The 23,519-nt window shown below is 40.1% G+C and overlaps 2 long non-coding RNA genes across 2 annotated transcripts in view; one reads left to right on the forward strand and one right to left on the reverse strand.

The window, feature by feature from the left end:
• The window catches only part of LOC111929425 (uncharacterized), a 319,169-nt gene continuing 295,650 nt past the window's right edge, over positions 1-23,519 (reverse strand). The window contains exons 6-9 of the long non-coding RNA XR_015286712.1: positions 21,952-22,109; positions 2,906-3,713; positions 428-563; positions 1-336 (exon numbers count right to left, since the gene is read on the reverse strand). This is a non-coding gene — a long non-coding RNA (uncharacterized LOC111929425). The remainder of the gene's footprint in view (positions 337-427; positions 564-2,905; positions 3,714-21,951; positions 22,110-23,519) is intronic.
• On the forward strand, positions 13,511-18,400 carry LOC147653103 (uncharacterized). The gene is made up of 2 exons (XR_015286716.1): positions 13,511-13,868; positions 14,297-18,400. It is a non-coding gene; the product is annotated as an uncharacterized LOC147653103 (long non-coding RNA).

Consider the following 23,519-nt stretch of genomic DNA (forward strand, 5'->3'; position numbering starts at 1 on the left):
TCAAGTTCTTTGACTTTTTAATTACGGTTTACAAGATCATAAAATTTATGCATTATCAACAATATGCATTTACATTTTCACATTGCATTTTCCATAGGCATTGGTAAGGTCCCCTCCAAGTCACCTCTTCTTCAGGCTGAACAGATCCCTCAGCCTGTCCACATAGAAAAAATGCTCCAGCCCCTTCATCATCTTTGTCACCCTTCATTGTACCTGCTCCAGGGGCTCCATGTCTCTCTTGTCCCGAGGAGCCCAGAATAGGACATTTATAGGACAATAGGACACAGCATTCCAGATGTGCCTCACTAGGGATAAGTAGAGGGGGAGTATCCATCCCTACAATAAGCATAATAGAAAAGTCATATGTAAATTATAGGACACAAGTCCAAATTCTGCATTTAAAATTTTTCAGAGAAATTAAACTTACCACTAGCCATAGTACGAATGCCAGCTGTTGAGTTTTCACAGAGTACATAAAGCAGGGAACATGTGTGGTTCGTGTAATGGACCTGCTGTTTTTATGAGGCCACAATTACTTTCTCCTTGCAGATCATTCTATCTTTCTGCAAAAAAACAGGGACTGGCCACTGGACTACCTGGCTTTTAGTATTTCTTCTTTTTTAAACAAAGTCCATGTTGAATAACCAAAAAGTAACCAGGTGCACTATAAGCTTAGCAGTTAATATCAGAAAAAATTGTAGTCTAGAGCCACCCAAAGTTGCTATACTCATCATCAGATTACAGTTTTGCGAAGTAATTCTACTGCAAATACTTAAATAATGCATGCAAGTGTCATGAGTAAGACTGCTGATGTATTGCAGTAACAGACTGCTTGCTGTCTCTGTCAGCCAGCCAATCTTGATTACTATTCATCAAAAAGCTTCCATGGAAATAAAAGGTAATGATTCCAGTACTGCATGAGAAATTTTTAATTATTTCCAATACTTAGTCATCGTTAGCAGTGCTCAGGTTATGTTTGAATATGTGAATCTATTGCATTTGTGGAAGTCAAGCAAGACTCTTGGGACCCAGAATTGCAGAAAGCTAGGGAGGATGAAGAACTTTTCACTCACAAGTTTTTAAAAATCTTATCTGGAAAAATAAGAGTGTGTGCTGGTGGTGCTTTCGATTTAGGTTTATCAGCCTGACATGCCCCAAGCATGTGGGATCAAAGGTTACAGAAGACTGATGTCAGAATGATCAATAATACTAAGGTGACACTAATGAGAGTATCTTCTACAAGAATGCAGTTGGTCTTTTATGCCCATGGGTGCCCAAAAATAAAGAGGCAGTAATTAATCTCTGTATTAACTAGCAATTGTTTACAACACACAGAGAAGCAAAGGGGCATCTTGTCAGCAGGAAATCATTTGCTGAGAATAATGGACTGTGATGCTGGAGATCTGGCCAGGATTGCTTGGCTACTGCGCCCAGACCACACAGGGAGGCCTTTTAAAGTTTTGATCTCATTGGAGCACTGTTTTTTTCTCCAGTGTTGTGATGAAAAGCCTTTTTGGCTGTACTGGCTGTGAAGCTTGATTTCAAGTCTGACATGGATCTGAAATCACACAAAGGAAGCAGGGCCAACCTTTCAACTCCTAGGGTCACTGGGAAGGAATCAAATACCCTGGTCTAGCACCAAAAGAGAGCTGTTAAGTTGCAGGTTGAAAGCTATAGGTTGAAGGTTTTAAACTCTTGTTCTGACTAATATGCTCCTGCCTTGTCAGAAAAGACATTGTTGAATTTTTAGTGTCTTTGTATGCTCCAGGAATAAAAAGTGCATCAGTTTGTTTTAGAAATGTGAAATTGATTTCAGAAGACTAGGTGGGAAAAGTGCTTCTCTCTTCAAGCAAACAAGACACATTAGAAACTGTTCTCTGAACAAAAACAACTCTATATTATGCATTAACAACTCTAAATTATTAGCAGAAACTTCTAAACCCATATTCAATTTCTAAGCATATGATCAGATTTTAAAGATATTTAGCAATTTTATTAATATATCTTATTGAAAAACAATGGTGCTCAGCTTCCAGGTGGTAGTAGTTTGCACATCAAAATAAGTAGTTTCCATATTCAAATAATGCATACATGGTTTCCTGATTTTAAATATTTGTTTTTCCAATAGTACAATTGATCACTAAAACTTCACTGAATTGAATCCACAGCTGACTTTTTGCCAGACAGTAAGAAGTCTGTACTGCATTAATTTAATATTTTTAACAGGGGTCTGTGGAGAGAAAAGGGAAATAAAATAGGGGTTTTTCCCTCCTCTACACATTTTCTATTAGGTTGTACATATTTTTGAGCAGTAATTAAAAAAAATACTCCACATGGACTCAGCCAAGAATCTAGTCAAGGTGTATGAAAGATGTAGGATAGACAGGCTTTTACAAAACATGCTGTTCACCTCAATGTTTCATACATCTAAAGAGTGAAGTATATCACTGGTCCTAAATATAGAATAGCTGTATGATGAAAGGACTTATTGGACTTTCAGGAAACTTTTTAAAGACCTTAAATTAACTCCTTCTTTGTAACTCCCAAATCTTAAAAAGCTCTCAGGAAGAATGTAAGAATCCAGGAGCCTACTGCTTTAACAGCTCCACCATCTTTTCCTTCCCATTGCAATGTTTTCCCTTTCCATGTACCCTCTCAGTCCTGACATTGTGCTAGGCATGAATCAGGTACTCAAGGACAGCCAAATTTCATATATTTAGGCATAAATAATTGGATGCTAAGTACAGTGTGCATGCACCAGGACTGTTTCTTCAAAGAAACGTGCCCAAATACCTGAGTCCATCACCCAGCCCACATATTCAGCCTCTGACTTCTCATGATATGTAAAGTCTCATTTAAAACCAATCACAATTGCATTTACATATCTGAGTATCACTTCATTTACCTCTCAAGTATTGTCTCAGTGGAACTGCATTAGCGGGTCTCAGATCACAGCCCAGCCTCCTTCTAGCAAGCTGGTATTGGGTCTCTTCAACCACAACTTAAGCTGCACATTTGACCTGGGCTTTAAAGACTCCTCAACCTGCAGCAGTCCAGCAGCACTAAACCGTGACTTGGTTTGCCTGGAATTGTGACAGTTTCTAAAAAATTGCATAATTTTGAGTGACACTGTACTCTCACAACAGTCAGTGCTACAGCAGTCAACAATATAAAAGCTTTATGGAAAAATGTGGTGGGCAACCCTTCTTAAGTTCAAACATTCCTTTGAAATGTTTATAAATATTTAGGATACAAAGATCACCAACCATGAAAAATTTGAACCATATGTATTTCTATGTTGCCTTTGGCAATTATCAGTTTAAGATGAAGGTAACGTTAAATACATCAAGAGTGTGTGTGTGACCATGGCAACACAAACTGAAGTATAAAACTGATATGAAATTTTCAAACTGTTGGTCTTATTAAAAGTGTCTGCCTCATTTCTGCCCAGTATTCTTCCTGACAACTCCTGCATCATACCAAAACCACAAGCCAGAAGGGTATATGGAGAGGATGTCACTTGGGCCAGTGAAGCACTCACAGGACAAAGACAGTGATTTTACCTGCCTTTGCCATCCCCCAAAAACATGCTTGTTTGATTAGAAGTGGCTGGGCACCAAAGAAGACCTCACTGTCTCACTTGGAGATTGCAAGGCAGATGCCAAAGACCATGAGGCAAACAGCAGCCACTGAATGGGAAACAAACTCAGCACCTGTTGGGAAGAGAAGGATGGAGAACAGCAAATCAGGTCACCTCTACCACTGGTAGCATCACCATAGGGAATACACAACTATCTGTAACCACCACAGTCTGATGGATGCCAAGAAATAAAACAGAGGAAAAACCAGCCTGATACATGAGTATAGACAAAATTAAGTATCAGATCCTAAAACATGATACATTTTGGGTAACAGGAAAATGATGTCTTTGACAACATGCCACAGCTTTGTGAAGAAATTGAAAGCAGGTTCTTGGGTAGGATGCAGAACAGACAGGACAGATGGGACAGTGAGGTATTTGGATAACTATCCCTGTCCTTCACACATGAGGTATCTGAAGCAGTGTATAATAATGAAAGCAGACTTCATCAACAGAGTCCACTAATTGGTCCTGTAGACTAAGGTTATGCATTCTCAGAGCAGCCTCCCCAACTGAGAAATCACTTCTGAAAACCTGAGCCCTTGCCCACATTCTGTGAGTTATATTACCCTTACATGGTGTCTGGGGCACCACGTAAAACACTGGTCTTGTCCATTTGAAAAAGAAAGAGTTCACATTAGAGAGGACTACCCCTGCTATACCCTTCTCCTCAGATTCACAGTCCATTGGCAATAATTATTAATAATTCTTAATTTTTTTAATTATTAAAAGTTCTTACTCTTCATCACACTAATACATGCCATCTTATTGCCACAAAGCATAAACCTAGAAATGTCTAAAGAAGAACTAAAATTGCAGCCTTATGCAAAATGCATACATACATACATAACAATATGCAATGTTGGTCAATATTAGGAGGGCTTCTGTCATACTGCAGAGCTACTTTTAGACTTTGGGTACTTTGAATCATAAATGAGCAGGAAAGTTATATAAAACCAGCTAATATTAGATTAACTGGTAATAAGATTGAGAAACTTTATCTAGAATGGCTTCAAAACTCGTTTTAATTAAAAAATTTCAATTATTACAAAGGAAAGGAATATTTGGAAATATTTGGGAAATTCTCCTTGTTGCCGAAAAAGGCATAATGGAAAGATCAAGTGATCAACTAACTTCACATAGCTGTATTTAAAAGTGGGTCATTTACATTTTCTGAATTCAAAATTAAAAGTAACATTTTTCACAGATTGTTACATATCTTCCAGCTGAAGTTCTTAAATTTTCTTTAAGTTACATATGCAATTTCATACTTCCTATTTTGTAAAAAGAAATAGCGAGTTTCCAAAAATGACTAAATATGTAAAGACTATATTTACAGCTTGTGATGAGGTGAGAAGAAGTGACAGTCTTTGACAATTTTGAAAGCAGGTAGTGTGAATAAAAAAAAAATCTTTAGCTTTTCCCTCAGAGAAATGCAAAGAGCCTGTAGCTGATATGAGATGGGATATTAAATTAGAATCTCACATGTAAAATAAGAATGGCAGCTCCAGGTTACCTATAAGGTGTGAAGATTAATTAATGGATGTTCGCATTCTTTGTTGAAGATGTAATATGTTTAAGTGCTAAGCATTACTACAAAGAGGGATTTTCAGACCTTGGTAAGTTCAGTTTATGTGGTATAAATGACTTCATATTTCTGCTAAATAACTCTCTGGTACTTTTGCCAGTGCTTGCCACTATCTAACTGCAAAAATTGAAACGTTGGCTATCTTAAAGATGACAAAATTTTGAGTGTGTTACATTCTCTTAAAACTGATTCATTCTTGTTTAAGGCTTTATACACATGAGAAAAAACAAAAAAAAGGAAGTGATGAACTAGAATTTATTAATTTATGTCTTTCTAAAAACCAAATAAAGGAAGTGCTGAAAAAATCTAATCCAAATATGTCCAGCCCCAGCCCCATTAAAGTCAATATGAAAACTCTGCTGACAGCAGAGCAAGAGTGTCTCAGCCAATGCATCATATTTTTTTTAGCACAATTTTTTATTGAAGAAAATCAAGTTATGCTAGGTAACTACTCATTGGCAATTTAGAAAACAGCACAAACACTGAGGTGACAAAGGCAGCTGTCGATATTTGCTTGCCCAAGTTAGCAAAAAGGGAAAGCAGATTTGTAAAGGTGCAGAAAGAGCTCTAGCACTGACTGGAGATGAAAGGACTGGAGACATTTAATTTAGATAAAGGTAGTGCCATATATTAAAAAAAATTATTTTAATTTCATCAATAGAAAAATAGGCTTGGCCAAGACATTTCACTATCTAGGAAAGAGATATTACCATTACATGGGAAATATCACTTGGAGAAAAGATTCTGGTATGTTTTAACTTAGTTCTTTTCAAATAGAAGCTCCAATGTTTCTGCTGTGAACAGTAGAAACCATCATTACCTATAAAAAAACCCCTTGGTTTAGAAGTGAACAGGAGTCCATAAATATCCACATATATCCCACTGCTTCACATATTGCTTACTTTTATTTGGACAATTCATCTGAAAGAATTAATGAAGAATTGCTCTGAATATACCTTATGCTGGAGGATGACTGCATGATTTTCACACAGACCTTTTGTTCAGTTTGCTTTTCCCTGCTGACAGGATGTCCCATTTTCAGGAAGGCAATCTGCTTTTCAGCTGCTGCTCTCCTTGGAGAAGGTATGGCACGGCAGCTAGGAGGTAACATCCTCGTGTGCCTCCAGCTGTCCGCAGGAACTGCCAGCGTATGCTGGGGCACAAAATGGAGAGGGATGATTGTGGCTGAATTTCTGGCTTCCTTCTGTCTAATTGTGTTTTAATGATCTGACTACTGGTTATCTTGCCCATCAACTGCCCTGTGCAGCAAAACAGGCCCCATGAATCAGGCACATCATCTCAGCAGGGCAGGGATATTTATAGAAGTGAAATAAGTAATTTAATAATACTTCAGGCCAGATTCTCAGCTGATGTGAACAAGCACAGTGTCACTGAAGTCACTGGATCTATTCCGACCAGCTTTAGGCAAGTCTGTCTGTTCATAAGGATTGTAGAAAAGAGCCTTTATTTATACACTATGCAAGGGCAGGAAAATCCCATACTCCCACTGGGTTGTCTCACTGCATGCCAGTTTCTCAGAGCTCTGAGCTAATTTGAGGAAACACAATTAGAGAGAGTGTCATAGCTGCTAAAGGGTCTGTAATTCATCACCTGCAAAACAAGGGTAGTCAACACTGAAAAATACATGAGCTCCTCTGAGTTTTTTGAGCCATTGTAGCAGTAGATCACAGCAGCATGTATTCCAGTTTCTTCCCTTCTTCCTTCCCATTCCCTTTCTTCCAGGTTAGCCAAACCAGGCTGTGAGCAGAACTCTTTCTCTGCAGAGATGCTGCCTCCTTCCTGCATCCTTTGCACCACAGCATAGTTTTTCCAGCAATCTTACTGACGCCTGTTTAGAGCTTTTTAACATTGAGGTCAGTACCCTGGAAGGTGACACATGGGTGTTTAAAATCTTTGTGCAGCAGATACGTTGGACTAGGATCTCCATGCCCCTGATTTGGCAATCCCCAATTCCAGTCTCAGTTCACAAGCCCAAGTCAATCAAACCAGCAGGCACACTTGGGCCCTTCCTAATAGTTCCACAGGGACTGAGGCAACGCCTGGGGTCAGAACACCCACTTGTTTGCACTCACCCTCGATGCTGTGAGTCAGACTGGTCAGGATTGCTGAGACAATGCTGAGAAGGAAATTCAGGCACCTGAGGGACTTCAAAGAGCAAAAACAAGTCTCTCCTCAGATGCCTAAATGTTCCAGATACCAACTGAGTAAAGAGGTCTCAGGATAGTCATTAAGACATAGGTCTCAAAATCTATTTTTGTGCTCTTCTAACAACAGAAATTATCAGTAGTTTACACCTGAATCATTACATCTGTTTAGATGCCCAGCTCTGGAAATTTTTCTCAACCTAGATTTGATCTATATGTTGTGGATCTATATTCCACTAAAAACTTACAGGCAGGTGGGATTTTTTTTTTTGTTTGTTCATTTTTGTTGGTGTTTTTTGTTTTTTTTTTTGGTTGCTAAGCTATCAGTGTGGCAGAAAGAAAAGACATGAAAATAATTTCTGAACAAGTACTTCAAAATGAGATAATGCCACATCAGCTGCAATTGGTATAAGAGAGACTTTGTGGAGAAGTTGTTAGATGAGAAGAAGCACACCTGTGACAAAACAGAGTTTTGTGGGGTTTTTTGTTTTTAACAATATTGGTCTTTCATACTTGAAAACAAGAAGGTTATGTTGTCATCATTTCAGGTGCATATTCAAAGCAGGGATTACATATTTAAGCACAAGAATGAGTGGAAATTGAGGAGAAAGAGGGTTGCAAGAAATACTATGTGCTCTAATGCCAACTACTGTGACTTACAGAAGTACAGAGCAGGCTGTACTGTAAATTAATAGGATCAACAGGATGGTGTGCCCTGGGGCATGCCACATCTGACAGATGTTCTGAGGACAATCTGATTCTCTCTCAGCATTGTGTATGACTTCACACATCTGTGAATGCTCAAGGCTCAGTTTATACCATTATTAAACCCAAAAATGTCTTCTCACAGGTGGCATGCACAAAGTATGGTGAGAGAAAGCTTAGGAAAAAATCCATAAGAGCTGAAAACAGAAAATCTCACAAATCAGCAACAGTCTGTCTCCCCCTATCCAAATTCCCCCAAGTCCTGGTGAGTTGGAGGTGAATCTGTTTCTCAGATTATATATACATTGATATCATTGATATACAGTTGATGTGGTGATGAGAAAAATTTATCTTGCTTTAAGAAATGTGCTTTGTATATAGGTGGTGAATGTGAGGTGGCAATTATAAATAGTCAGGGACTTTTTTCTTCTGGGAAAAGTTTTGAAGAGCTTTTCAGAGAAAACTCTCACTACTTCATGAATATTTTCACCTTTAGATTCCATTGACCTGACTCTGCTTGAGGTAATAGATGTGAGAGTCAGTAGAAACACCACCTGGATCAATGTGGTAGGAAAGTTGAACCTGGTAGCCAATGTCAGAAGGTAGATGAAACAATTGTGTGCTCAGAAGTACTTTTTGTAGCTCTTTTGAGCCACAGTTTAGCTGATGTTTGAAGGAAAGCTAATGGCACCTTTCTGACATAAGGATGCATCTATGCTGAGGAAGCTGCATCTATTTTTGCCAACATTAGTAGCAAAACATGAGAGTTTTACAGGTGGTTTTGATCTAACACAGATTTTTCTCTAGTGCTGAGAAAGGCGTTAAAACAGACTTAAGCACTCTCATTTTTAAAGTAGCTATTTTGTGTTAAGCAGTCCCATTTAAATGAAAGTCATAAATTGTGCATGTGCTCCTGCTGGCTATTAGCTTCTAGTTAGCAGATTCTGAATTACCTTCCCAGAGTCAAATGCTTATGTGAGTCACAGTTCATAATATTGCTTATTCAGCTACACCTCTGTAATATGAGCTAATTGAGTTAAGTAATAGTGTCACAGGACTTTCATACAGAGTTTCTGCTCTGGCTGTAGCTACTTGTAGTCAGTTATCAGCTCACACTAATCACTATTACTGTCAAAACTGACATCAGTGTATGGCAGTATTTATCTTACTCCAAAAGGTTCATTTACATGTGGTATCTATTCTCTGTATTCACACCTTATTCCCATTACAGGAAGTGTTTCCACCTACCCTCCCCCATTCTATCCTTTCTCTTATTAGCCCTCTTTCATGATTATTTATTAATTTATTGTATTAATCCCATTATTTTTAGCACTGATTAACTAATGTGGGTTCCCTAGCAGTCTGCTTTCTTCTTCTCCTCCTAGTCAGTCATTAACATAATAGGTTTCTTGCTACTCTGAATGCCTGCTCTGCACATTTTTCCAATGAAGGTGTGGAGAGTCTAAAAAGCCCCTCAGCAGAGGAAATCTGCTGATGTCCAAAGGATCAGCATCATCTCATTGGAAATGAGAGAAAGGAAAGGCTGATTGTGGCTTTATCTCGTACTACTTGTCTGAAGCTTTCAAATTTACTTGCAGCTGCTGCTGCTGATACAATATTGGAGAAGATTTTACAGCAACAGTATATTGATGCTATAAATAAGATCAAACAATATTTCTGTTAATGATGAGGCTTAATAAGGAAGAAGATATAAAAATTGTTTCAAATCCCTATAGTGTTCCTACAGTTTGCTTATTCTCTTGCTTCCTACAGCTCTCTTCAATATTCCATTTCTCTTATAACTCTTTGTTATGACTTTGATACACTTAGATATCTAGCTTTCTTCTAGGCCTTATTTTATATTAGACTTAGATTACTTCTTCTCATGCTACATGGACAATATTTGTTTTCCCATACCTTCCCTGTTCTTTATTCTTTCCAAATCTTTTTCTGCTCCTGCCCTGCTGCATGTCTCTCCAAAGTTCCATGACACTTGCTGCCTTCTAGTGACTGCTCTATCTGTTCATCTTCCTATTAATTTCTATTCCCAATCTTCATTCTACTCCTTTCTCTCTTTGGGTCCTTCCTATACAAGGTCTTTCTGCATTCCGTTCAGATTGCTTATTTCAGAATACAGTCCCTAAACACAAGCACAATAACCATAACTTAAACTCCCCCATCAACACAATTTCATATTGAGCTAGAATTTGGCTGAATTTAGAGAATACAATTAGCTAGCCCCATTATGCAAAAATACAATCTGAAAAAAATTAAAAATTGCATAAAGATGAAGATGGTTGTGTGTGTCCCCTGGACCATCATTTTCTTCCATCAGAGATGCAATGCATGGTATCACAGCTCTCTCCTTAACATCTCATTTTCATTTTGCTGAAGGCCATGCCCTAAAACACTACAGTTCATGATTTTAAAGGGGGCTTGCAGCCTACACTCCAACACACCTTTGCAGAAGGCAGTATCCTTCCCTCTGGTCTTCCCAGTAGGCTTGGGAGCCACTACTCGCAGCTGAACCACCTGCAGTGCACAGGGAGGGCCTGATGTTGATAGGATGTATGTGCAGAAATTTCCAGGCTTGACCTTTGCACTGGCACCTGGCTGAACTCATCGTCCTCAGAGCCTCTGCCTGCAGGGCAGGGCAGCGCCCAAGAGCTTTTTCTCTTCCCTGCAGCACCTGGGTAGCAACAGAAGAAGCTATGGCAGTCACAAAGCACTGCAATCCTCCTTCCTGCCTGGGACTTTCAGAGACAGGTACAGCTGAGGTACACACAAAGTATTTCACAGTGTACTGTGAAGTTGGAAAGATAAGCCTGCAGTCAGTCAGGTCCTGCCATTACCGAAAGCAACTGCCTGGAATGCTCACGGGCCTCCCAGCAGTATTTCTAATTTATCTCTGTATCTCAGTAATTCACCAGCACCCCAAGCCCATGTTGCTCCAACAGGGAACCCCCTTGCCCTTACACAGCTTCTGCCAGACAGCCTGACAGCAGTCTGAACTTTTCCCTGAAATAAAGAAAATGCTGCCTATTCAAGCACTGCATCAAGCACTTGACTGTGTGGGTTCCTCCTTAATGCAACTCCTCCCCAGTTCTTCACAGGGAATTGCTAAAAATAACATTTTTGTTTCTTGCCTACTGCTTGGTCTTTGGACTTCTATTGTAGTTTTGCAAACAGTCAGTTTGTGAGAAACACCACTAAGAGACCTTGCATGAGTTCTCTCTGAGTACTGTGATTTAGAAAGCCTAGACAGAGCTGAAGGACACAGGGATAAACCATACAGTCCTGGACACCAGACAGGGTCACCTCTGGACTTTCCTACTAATCAGCACTGGAAGGGGCAAACAACTTACCTTTGATATATTGAAATGCAAGAGTTTTGTGCCAGTTTTCTCCTAATAAAGCAGTGACATTAAATATACCAATAATTTTGTCTTCCAAAGTGACCCTTATGTATCCATGAACAAAGGCTCTGGAGATTTAGTGAGGAGCTTCCAGTGTGAAACATCCTTTAGCAGCAAACCTGACTTAAAATATCTTTGGTTTTATCACCTTTGCAGCTTGGTCCTGCTTCTATAGCTCACCTAGACTGCCTCCTCCACATAAAATTAATTCAGCTTTTAAGGGCATGGACTGAAATAATGCAGTGGGATTATTTGGGATGTGGAGAGTGGTAGGGTGGGGAAGGCAACAAAAAAGTGATGCAAGAAAAATAACCAATAACATTGTTCATCTCGTAGAAATTACTTTTGGGGAGGTTATATATTACAATTATTTCAGAGAATGTTTTTTTATTATTTACAGATTCTGTAGATTAAAGATTGTTGTTGAGATTTGCATGCTGTGACAAGAGGCTTTTGAAAATGGCTTGAGAGTAGCAAAATTCCTGTATTAGTTCCCAAATATGTACATGTACAGATTGAAAAACAAGAAAGGAGGCAAAGCATTGAATGCCACAGGAAAAAGCAGTACAGGTTTTAAGTTTTGAAATTCAGAATAACACAGATTTTTTCACACTGGGGGAATGAGTTTTTTCCTGTAGGAAACAGCCACTGTTTGCATCCACTCACATGTGACTGACAGTGGCGTGATGCCTCCTAAATATTTGCAAACTTTGATGGCTTTCTCCCAAATCAAAGCTCCCAGAAACATGGTTTTATGGCTGTCCTTGGAGCCCCAAAGTCCACCTGTAAAATGACCCCAGACATGGGGAGAATGAGCTCTTTATCACATGGAAAATGTCCGCTGTTCCTGTGCACTCGCATGTGGCAACAGTGGGGTGCTGCCTAAAATATTTGCAAATTTTGCAGGATTTCTCCCAAACAAAAGTGGCCAACAGCTAGGACTTTGCCTAGACCTGGAGCCCCAAGTGCCACCTCTGAGCTGACACCTAGACCTTGTGGAAATGAGGTTTCTTTTTTCCCAAGGAAAATGGCCACCATTTCTGTTCACTTGCACTGGCTGACTGTGGGGTGCCACCTCCTAAATTCACAAACAATGCAGGATTTTTCCCAGAAAAAAGCTGCCAGTATCTAGGACACTGGCTGCACCTGGAGGACCAAATGTCACCTCCCACCTGACACCCAGACCCTGGGAAAATGAGATATTTTTTCCATGGAAAATGGCCACCATTTGCACCCAGTCTCACTGGGAGACAGTTGTGTTCCGTCTCCTAAATTCGTAAACACAGGATTTCTCTCAGAACAATGCTGCCAGCAACAAGGATTCTGGGTGCCCTTAGAGCCCCAAACACCACACTGAGCTGATCTCAGATCCTTTGGAAATGAGTTCTTTGTCTAATGGAAAATGGCCACCCTTTGTGTCCACTCACACTGACCAACAGTGGGGTGTCACATTAAAAATTTGCAAACAATACAGAATTTCTCCCAAAGCTGCCAGCATCTAGGACTCTGGCTGCACTTGAAGCTCCAAATGCCAGCTCTGACCTAACACACAGACTCTGTGGAAATGAGTTCTTTTTCCTATGGGAAATGACCACCGTTTGTGCCTAGTCGTACTGGTCGATGGGGGAGTGCTGCCTTAAGAATTCGCAAACTTTGCAGGATTTCTCCCAGAATAAATCTGCCAGCAGCTAGGACTAGGTAGACTCTGGCTTCACTTGGAGCCCCAAATGCCACCTCCTGTGGGATATGGTGTTTCAATTGTTACATTTGTCAAGGCTTATGCTCACTGGAAGGCCCTGTGGGAAGCCACAGGCATGGAAGTTGGCTGAGGGGGGAGAGACAGCTATGAGCAAGGCCAGAGTCAGCTGAGTGACATTTGGGAGTGAGACTGTGATTGGCTGGACAGCATATGAACAGGAAACTGATTGGGTGATCGGATGCGTGGATGGCGAATGAGTGGGAAGCTGATTGGGTAATAGGACGCGTGGAGAGCAGCACTGCGACTCAGCCAGCCAATGGGTGCCCTTCTTCTATTAAGTTCTGTTAGGCCTCAGTTGGGTTTGAGTTATGTCAGCTGGAGATTAAAGGTATAAAAGGGGGGTGATTTCTGCAATAAAGAGATTTCCTTCAGATTCATAAGGGGGTCCGTGTAGCTTTGGTCCCCATTGCTACAAATGGCTGGCCCAAATCGGGACCTATAAGGTGGTGCAGGGTGTGGACTGCTCCGGTAGCAACTTTCACTGAGTCAAGGAATCGGCCGGCAGGGAAGAGTCTAGGATAAGGATCCAGTGAAGGATCCAGGAGAGCTCAGGAAGGAACTCAAGAATCAAAAGTGCATGCACTTCACGTAGAAGGTGAGTAAACCAGTAGAAGCAATATGGGAGGCATAATATTCCTGCAACAATATAGGAGCTTGGGCCGGGTATGGCAGCTCCTACATCAGCAAACTATTAATATTGCTGAGGTAAAATTAAGCATCCTGCTGGACTGGATGTCCAATCATATTTTCGCTTTAGTGGGCTCCTTCAATCAGAAGCCTGGAAAGCTGTAGGGAAGAGACTTATTGATATCGCCAGGGACGGCGATGCTGAAGCTTGTGGGCACCTATCTACATGGGGAACAATCATGGCAGCCATTAAAGGAAGTCACGTGAATGTCAACCATTAAGCAGCTTCAGAAGCCAATTTCCCTGAGCTGTCAGTGCCACCAGAACCCATATTTGATGCATCAGGCTACCCTGAGATTAACCCTGTGGAATTGTCTTGCCCTGATAAAAATCCAGGTGCGGTTGGCCCCCATTGGCACGGAATTCCTACATTGTGAACAAGCGGCGGACTCACCTCTCGCCCAGAATAATGACATCAGAACCCAGCATTGGCAGAAGTGTAAGGAAGTGGTGAAGAAGGAGAGCGACCTGGCAATTGTTACTGCCTGCCCAGTTACATATGTACTGAACCAATGCCCGGCATACAGAGAACTAGGCTATAAAGTAATTAAAGAGCTGAGGACTCTAGTAAAAGAATGTGGCATATCCTCCCATCACGCCCTAAGCTACCTAGAGTCTATCAGTACCGTGTACATCCTCATACCTCACTACTGGAAGAGCACGATGAATATGATCTCAGCAGCAAAGCAGTTTGCGGTGTGGCTTACACATTACCCAGAACTGTGTATGACCCAGGCTGAAGTGCTGCAAGACAGAAACCCACCAATTGTTGTCACACAGCTAACTGCAGAGGGTTTGTATGCAGTCCCTACAGTGCAGGCAGGTTATCCATGTGATAGATATGACATCATCACTCACAGATATGGTTAGAGCATGCCAAAATGTGGGAACTGCTGCTTGCAATCTAACTCTCTGGCAGCTGCTTTAGCCATGCCCTTCCAGGTTTTGGACATGAGGATGCGGCATTGTTTTAAATGCAGTTTAATGGGTAATTTTAAAAAGGATTTCCCTCAACAAAGGAATGGGATAAAAATAACACCTAGAGATTGTTCCTGGTGTGAAAGAGGGAAGCACTGGGTTGCTGACTGCCGCTCCTGGTATCCAGTAAAATGGAAGGCTAAATAATTGGGAAACTTCCAGTGGGGGACAGGTCCGTATGCCCCGGAGATTCAAAAAAATGCGAGGCAAAACATTTGGCAAGTGAGCTCCTTCCCACAACAGCAGGCAGTACAGGGCTGGACCTTGCCTCCAGAGAAACAATAGCTCTTATAACATCCTCAGTGCCTTTAGCTCCTACTGGAGTGTGGGGGACCCTTGGTAATAACATCCATGCTTTGCTAATAGAATGTTCCTCTGGCACTAAATTGGGATTCTTTTGTGCTACCTGGAGTTATTGATTTGGATTATGAAGGTGAGATACAAATTATGCTATGGACTCTCATGCCACCCTACTTTATACCTGCAGGTCACCTTATTCCTTTTTCCCCTAGTGGTAAGGATAAACCTGGCACAAATAACTTTGGTAGCACAGGTCAGGCACAGGTTTTCTGAACAAGCTCTATCACAACAGCTCAGCCAACCTTATAATGCAGTATAGATTCAAAGGGCTTGTTGATACTAGAGCTGATGTCTCGATTATTAAAAGCAATGAATGGCCTAGTAACTGGCCCACAATCAGCCCCACAGTGACCCTCCTTGGGGTGGGAGGAATGCAACACCCTAGACATAGAGCTCAGTTTTAGATTGTTCTTGACCCTGATGGGCAAACTGCTTAGACTGCCCCATTCATTGCCTCTATACCATGCACATTGTGGGGAAGCGATGTTCTAGGACAACTTGGAACAACCATACAAATAGACTCAACCTCACTGGAAAACCTTTTCCATAGGGGCCATTGATCAGCCATTCCAAAATCAAATATGGGACATATGTAAACCCACATGGCGGACTGAAGATGCTGTGTGGGTCGACCAACGGCCCCTATGAAAGGAGAAGCTACTAAATTTAAAGCAGCTTGTGGAAGAACAATTATCCTTAAGCCATATATGTTCATTTTCTAGTCCCTGGAACACCCCTATTTCTGTATACCTAAGCAAAATGGCAAAATGGCAAATGTAGTTATTGAACCTATGGGTCCTTTGCAACCTGGGCTTTCATCAGCCACAATGATTCCCCTCAATTGGCCCTTAGTAATTTTAGACCTAAAATGTTTCTTTTTCACCATCCCTTTACATCCTGATGATGTACCTTGGTTTTCCTTTTCTTTTTCCTGTTCTTGAATCACGCGGAACCAATGAAGAGATTTCATTGGACCGTGTTGCCACAAGACATGTCACAGTCCAGCAGTATGCCAAAGGGTAGTTGATCTTACCCTACAACCTGTCCATCATAAATTTCCTGCTGCTACCATATATCAGTATATGGATGAAATTTTACTCTCAGCTCACGATCAATCTGTTTTATGTTCTATTCAGGTAGCTGTCATGTAGGCAATTCAAAGTGCAGGACTCATTGTGGCACCTGAAAAGGTGCAGCATGAGTCCCCGTGGCATTATCTGGGGTGGAGAATTACTCAGCAGACCATCAGCCCTCAGCCTTTAAGGCTTTGTGTTAAAGACACACTAACTGAATTACAGAAACTGCTAGGTTCCTTGAATTGGCTGCGTCAAGTTTTGGGTCTATCTACAGAACTTTTACTCCCTTTATTTGACTTATTCAGAGAAAACTCCCACCTGTATTCACTTCAACAACTGACCCCAGAAGCTAAAACTGCCTAGTGCTCAAGCACTAGAAAACTGACATAATTGGAGGTGGGACACTGATAAATCTGTGTACCTTGCCATAATTGCTAGCAAATTTCAACGTTTTGCAGTTCTGTTTCAATGGTTTGTTATTGATAAAGGCCCTTGTGTTAGAATGGTTATTCTTACCTCACACAGCAACAAAGACTGTGTGGACTGTTTATGATAAGTTTTGAATGATGTTTTTTTCCCATGGAAAATGGCCATTGTTCACATCCACTCACACTAGGTGAGTGAGGTGCCACCTCCTAAATTCACAATCAATGCAGGATTTCTTCCAGAACAAAACCACCAGCAACTAGGACTCTGACTGTCCCAAGTGCCAGCTCTGAGCTAACCCCCAGACCCTGGGGAAATGACTTATTTTTCCCATGGAAAATGGCCACCATTCGCATTCACTCTCAGGGTGTCATAAGTGATACACTGACTGCAATTTTGCATTTTTATCAATTTTTTTGGAAGTCCTGGAGTTTGTTTTACTCTCTCATTCACCTTCTCTTTAAGTAGCTATTTATTTTGTAGTGTGCCTGCCTGTCTGTTTTCCTTCCCTGTAAACAGCTATAGAGACCCTGCTGAAATTCACAAGCTCTTTATTGGAAGAAAAAAAACTTTCAGAAGTTTGAAACATGTATGAAATGTTTAGCAAGCACCAAATCATTCTCTCTGCATCAATAGGTCTAAAGGCTAAGACTTTTTTCAGTATATTTCAATACAGTTTCATATATATTTAATTATTTTTTCTATTTGACCAAATGTCATATTAATAAGGCCAGTGATACAAAAATGCTACAGCTATTCAAGAACTTAGGTGGTTTTTAGCCAATTATAATTTAGAGGATTTGGAAATTGGTAGAACATTTTTTTCCCTTTCCTTCATTACACCTTTACAACAACTTCATATGGCATTAGAAGGATGCGTTATTATTTCTTCTGTTTCCTGGCTTTTATTTCTTCCTGCTTCCTGAACCTTGACTTACTCAACATATCTCTCTTGTGGAAGTGGGGAGGAGAAAAGGGCCTGCTGGAGGTTTTCTGAAGATGCAGGCTCACAGGCTAGAGACAGGAAAAATAGCACCTCACTGCTAAGATTTAGGCTGCAGCAGCCTGAAGGGAGGCCACGCTGAGGGGAAAAGTGAGAGGAGGCACAAACGTGAATCCTGAGCGAGGCAGTGAGTGACAGATGGCAGTGTCAGCCTGGCCCCACGGAACAGGAAAAAATATCACCATGAGAATTCCCAGGGACTTGTGGCAGCCACAGCCATGCCCGTGCCTGATGGAAGGGGAGTCTCTGCTTATCGAGACTGCTATCTATTTTGTTTTTCCAGGGTGACCTCCACAGCACTGATGGTTCCAGCCTAGGCTTGAAACCTGAGTTTTGATACTAAGACGTGTATAGTTAAATGACATACCATAGAATAAGGTAATTTGTAAGTCTATAATACAAAAGAGGATTATGGATCACTATACTTCAACAAGAAATTCATGGATATACCTCCCTGACATATCAATTTGGAGTCCATGCCTCCAGATGACTTTTCCTTCCCTGTTTTTTCCTCCAAGCATGGATGTCCTTTAGAGGAAGCTGTAATAAAACTAATTTCTACCATCACCAAGGGCACTGCAGATGAAAAATGAGACTACAAGTTGAAATGAACATAAATATTAGATGCTAAAATATATCATTGTTCACAATGCAGTAGGGACTGAGCACTGTGCAGTCCTGCATATATTCTGCAGCTTGTGACAAAGTCATTTCTGTTTCTTTCAGGAAGATAAATAGGTCATAGAGTCCAACAATATAATCAGTTAACATGTGTAGGGTATAGGACAGAGTAGCATTTTCTCTTTCTGTATCAATCTTTATGGAAACAAATAAAGCGTAAGAATTTCCAAACTATCGAATGCCAAATGAGCTGCACTGAACCCCAGAATCAGAGTTTAGACACAAAGTCAGCAAAATTCTGTTACCAAAAAGAGGGAAAGAATATTAAATATGAAATCTAAGAGATGGATTTTCATGATTCAATATCTATAGCATGAAGTGAAGCCTTGTCAAGTTGTTATTTATTACCTGTGAGACTGGAGAGTCTTACAATGGCACTCAGAGTGAAAAGATGTCTATTGGGATTTTGTTGGTTTGGATCAAAAAATAAGGTCTATCCTTCATATTAATTTCAGTTAACATTTAAGTCTAGCTAGGGCACATGTATGGGATTGAGTTCCAAAAAGCCTATTAAAAAAATATTGACCTGTGATGTATATTTTTTTGCCGAGTAAAATGTATAGAAATTATGTGAAAGCTTTTAGTCTATCTTACTGAACTACCTGTTACAGGTATTCTTCATTGTCTTTTCATAACATGATTTGAAACAAACAATTAAAAGATTAAAAAGAACATCTAAACTTACTACCTGACCCATAAATGGATCATATTAATTTCTTATTATATAAATTTACTTTAACATTTCTGTGGTATAGCAGAGGTTAGAAGGAAGTTTGGCATAAAGATACTTTTAGCAAAAATTTCCCATTTTCAAACTTAATATAGTAGGAAGAATAGTACTATACTTTTAATTTTTTTAGGTATGATTATTCTAGGAAATATTGTCATGTAGGAGAAAATACAAAGATGAACATGTTTAGGATGAAGAAGAAAGAATTTGCAGTATCATTTTCCTTATGATTTATTTATCTATCAATGGTAACTTTTCTGGAAAAGGAGCTGAAGGTCTGTGCCTTCTGCATCCTCAGATTATCCTAAGAAAAGAATGTAGCACACAAATGGGAAGTTCAAGTGATGGGTCTGCCTTAGGGCAGTTTTTCTGGATATATCTGGACTCAGAACAGCGTGAGTGCCAAGATCCTTGGCTCTTTGTGGTTTCTGTATTAACGCTTTGGTAATAAATACATTTAATGAATCTAGTTGTTTGCATGAGGCAACTAAGCTCTGCCACTCTTTCCTGTGCTGGTCAGTACCTCCTATATTTTGGAAGTAGAGAAATTTATCAGAGTAAAAAGGATAATTTAGGAACAAGACTAGTAGTAATGTAAAAATCAGTCCAGATTCTGGCCCATAATTATAGTTTTTAATGGGACTGTATGACACATTCAAGTGAGATAGGAGCTCACAAACCTTCAGCCAAACTTTGCTCTGCTACCTTTGCAAGTGTAGATGATGGCAGCCTCAGACCCTGCCAGTATAGCAAGCTCTGCCAGCTCCAAAATTCTTTAAAAATTAAAAGCCTATTCAACCAGGAATTCAGCATTTTTTTTTAACCTCTTTAGTCTGTAGAAGTTTTCCTGAATCAAATCATCTAACCCTGCTCTCTAGGTAGAATGAGACCCAGAAGGAAAAATGTGTTTGGGAAGGTCTGGATGAGACCAGAGAGTTATTTTATGCAAAATAACTCTCAGCGTTAAAAGTAGGGACAGCAAATTAGGCTAAAAGCAAAATGTGGTAATGGACAATGATAAATTATGTAACAAAATATAACTACAACTGTGAATAAATTTAGGCATATAGAATAAACCAACCTTAAACACCTGACATCCAGCTCAAAACTTCATTGAATCAATTGATGGATATTATATGAACCTGATCTTTCAGTTTTTAAACCTGTTCCCAGCTGTAACAAGAACGTAAGGGTTTTCGTGGGGGGTTTTTTATTATTACATCACAAGACTTAAATGGAAAAATTGTTTGAGAAGAAGTCAATGAAATTAGAGTACCCCTAAATTGTATTTGCATGGAGGAAATACATTTTACCATAACAAATTAATAAACATAAGAAGTTCTTGGAAACATGCTGCAGCAATGGCAGATGTCAAAAACCCTTCATTACTGCTGTTGGGTTATAAACAAAAACCAGCCAGCCCACTTGAAATAAGGGAGTATTTAGAATTCATCATTCACTGCAGACCCTTGTCAACCCAGGTGACTGATAACAGGTTATCTCTAACCATGTCCAAGGTGTAACTACTTGTAAGGTGAAAGTGATAGTGTCTTCCTAGTCAAATAATCTAATAAATGGCAATTTAAATGGGGATTGAGTGTGGAAAGAGCTCCAGGCACAGCAGTGGTGCTCTTTTTGTGGTTACAGGTAAGGAACAAATGAGTGTGTTCATACCTCTGAATCTCGAGTCTAAGCAGCAGTTTCTGACATGCAAACCAGATGGGGTTGCAGGACTATGTAGGGAAGCTTTTAAGGAGTTCTTCCACCCCTTTCCTCAGTGCCCCTACTGAGCCACACTGCCCTCACCAGCTCACAGCATTTCTCAGGAGGCTGCAGACCGAAATTCACTCTGACATTGGGACACATGTTACAGAACTTTATTATTTCACTTGTAAAAAAAAACCCAAAAGCTTTGTGTTTACGATCTGCCCCTAAAATAATCACCATTGCTCTACTTATAAGACTCACAGTGTTGCAAAGGAAAATACAACAGAAGGGAAATAAATTGATAATTATATTCAGGACCACACACACATAAAAAAAGGTTCTTCATAAGAAAGTAATTTGTCTGTCTTTTTAAAGCTCCACCCAAATTTTCTTCACAGGAGCATCCTGAAAAATGTACAGGTTCACTGCATTTCAGAAGCCAGCTGGTTTTCTAACCAAACATATCAGACAAGGCAAACACACACATACATTATTATTTACAATCCAGTATTCCTGAAAGCATCAATCTTGATGGGTCCTTCACTCTGCTCTTTGTATCTTGGTAGTAATAGTTCATCAACAGAAGAGTGACCAGTACAAATAAATCAAGACAGAAAAGCAATGACCCTAAAAAGAGACTCTGCCCTCTTCATCTCGAATCTGTGAGAGCTGAGTGATGGAGAGCTGCACACAATAAAAGATTTAGAATTGCAAAGAGGGGCTACAAGGAGCACTTGCATCTCAGTCTGAAACTGCCGTTCAAAAGCAGACACCAGCTACCACTTCAGCCTGGAGGGACCTGTTCTCCCCTTAACTGAGAATCCCTTAAGCACTGAGGCTCACACCTGTACAAGTTCATCTGCTGCTGCTGGTGTCCTCAAACACAGCAGTGAACCCTGCTCAGTCCTTCATTAACACAGCATGGAGAAAAAAAAATGTTTTGGTGATATCTTTCAGGCTCTGGACCCATGCTGGACAAAAAAGCCTTTTTACAACCCTGGGTGAAGCTCCAAACCAACAGAGTACTTACCCATCACTGATGAGGTCTTCTCTCATCCCCTCTATGGCAGATCTTCCTGTTGGCAATTCAGCTGATTTTGATTCAACTCTAAGTTGCCCTGCCCTTCCCACATCTTCTTCAGGAAGTCGAGGCACTCAGCAGATGATTCCTTCCTCAGAGGCCAGAACCTGAGAAGTTAAATGTTGAAGCTGAGGAGCTTTATTTAAGCCCTTAAAACAAAACCCCACAATGGAGGCAATTTCCAAACTCCTAACAGAATCTTTTATGAACATCTTTTTTTTTTTAATATTGCCTTCTTTTATCTCAGGCAATTTCAAGCCTACTTTTTTTGCTGAAAACTTTTGGAATTATTAGGTTTTTAAGGAGAAAGACACTTAAAATATTTTTTTAATAGCAACATTATTTTTTAAGTATTTTCTGTTCACCTGCCTCCAGTTCTAAGTGTCACTCTGAGCAAAAAATGGAAGGACAAAGATGGGATCCATTCTTAATTTAATTTAGGTAATAAATCATTTTAGCACAGTTAAACAGTAAAAAAAGTACAGAGGGATAAAGGCACCACAGAAAAAAGGTGCACTTCAGAATCTTATTCCCAGTTCTTCCATGTCTCATATTTCAGAATTTGTGCATGGTTGCAGCACACTGAGAAATCATTTGCACTGGTAGCACCTCTGTGCACAGCAGTCACAGAAGTAGCAGTGTCATTGACAGGACAGGAGAAACACTTGGCCAAGGACTGGACTGAAGATGAAAAGTGAACTTGTCCCCTTGGCAGAGCAAGGTGTGATTTCCCAGAGGACAAGTACTGCAGCATCATAAAAATAACAGTTTCATGAGGGACTCTCAACCTCAGGAAAAAAAAAAAAAAGACAGGATGAAAAAAGATTGAAAAAAAGATTGAAATTACACCTGTGGTAAGAGGACTAATTTTGAATTCATTACATGATAGTGGATGGAACCCTGGCCTGTTTTGAGGCAAATACTGCACAATTTTACCTGCTGCTCTAAGCTCTACCCTCTTGCAGGAGTCACATGGCTTTGCTTGTCCTTCAGGCAGAAAACAGTCTGCATACTATTCAAAGATCAGACGCTGCTGAAATCTGACGAATTAATGGTTTAATTCTGCCAAACTACCCTTGAAGAGACTTTCATTTCATGGAGGAATTTAAAAGGGGTTTGCTCTCTTTGAAATATTTTGTTTGGTTAAGAAAAAAGCACTTTCACATATCCTTTGCAGTACCAGGGCACTTAGCAACTCCTCCAGTGGGTCTTTACCCTCTGTCTAGAAATAATACAGCTATCAAACTTCAATGCTTTTATTTTGTGTTGAATTTTTGGCTTTCTCTGAGCACTGTTGTATGCTGTAATAACACTCACTTTGAACTAAGTATTGATGAAGTTTATTATGGATACCCACATGTTCTCTCCTATTTCCCTTAGAGAAAACTAAAATATTTAAAATTAATTCCAATCAAAATATTTATTTGCTTTTCACTCTTCAAGGGAAAATAAAACAAATTGATTTGTTTTGGATTGCAAGATTTGTCTGAACCATGGTGTCACGTTTTAATTTGCGG

Source organism: Cyanistes caeruleus, chromosome 5 (assembly GCF_971803275.1).
Source record: "Cyanistes caeruleus chromosome 5, bCyaCae1.hap1.1, whole genome shotgun sequence".
Lineage (NCBI taxonomy): Eukaryota > Metazoa > Chordata > Aves > Passeriformes > Paridae > Cyanistes > Cyanistes caeruleus.